Source organism: Neophocaena asiaeorientalis, unplaced genomic scaffold, assembly GCF_003031525.2.
Source record: "Neophocaena asiaeorientalis asiaeorientalis breed wild unplaced genomic scaffold, Neophocaena_asiaeorientalis_V1.1 scaffold150, whole genome shotgun sequence".
Lineage (NCBI taxonomy): Eukaryota > Metazoa > Chordata > Mammalia > Artiodactyla > Phocoenidae > Neophocaena > Neophocaena asiaeorientalis.
Window position 1 is genome coordinate 4,087,310 of NW_020176571.1, and position 741 is coordinate 4,088,050.

A 741-nucleotide genomic window follows, 5' to 3' on the forward strand; every position below is an offset into this window, starting at 1 on the left:
CTTCCGGGGATTGGGGGGTCGAGGGGAGGGGGTCCCAAGTAATCTAGAGTCCAAGGTTTCATTCCTGCGCTGTTTCTTCCTTTATCTCAGCTGGTATATTTTCTCTCTCTGCCAAACTCATAAATGGTTTATGAGGACAGGTGTGGTGAGGGGGAAAAAAAAATAGCGCCTGTTAAAATATTCTTTATGGTGTCTAAAGTGCTCTTTGAAGATTATATATACTGCCCTCTGGTCGTGTTTCAATCTTTCATCTTTGGAGGAAAAGGATGGCTTGGAGATAAGCCCAAGAGGAAATTTGGAGGGGGGCGGGATGCAAATATAGGTCCGAGGAACGCTGTCAAGATAAATACCGCCTGCCCTGATAAGTGGTCTGGGAGGCCAGAGGAATTCTTTTGGCTGCAGGGCATTTACTGCCTTCCAGCAGCTCCTTCTGCAGGGTTCGGGTGAACATGTGGGGTTTTCAGCAAGGACTGCTTCCTGCGCCTGGGCTCTGCTGCCCTCCCTCCACGTGTTGGGGTTTTAATTGCAGCCTTTTTAACGCTGCAACCGCCTTTTCATGTTAAGAGCTCTACACCCACCCCATTGATCCCGCAATGGATACATAGTCCTCGTTGGCCCGTTTGCTTTGCAATTAACTGATAAACTAAAGGCAGTGGTTTGATACCGTCTCATCACACTGAACTTTGGCCAGTTTCCGCCGTCTTCTCCCTCCCCCCATCTTTTTCCCCCCACCCCACACGC

The 741-nt window shown here is 49.5% G+C and overlaps 1 protein-coding gene across 1 annotated transcript in view; it reads left to right on the plus strand.

Moving 5' to 3' along the window:
- Positions 1-741, plus strand: part of CCND2 (cyclin D2) — a 28,348-nt gene that overhangs the window by 5,729 nt on the left and 21,878 nt on the right. The gene's annotated exons all lie outside the window — the stretch shown is intronic.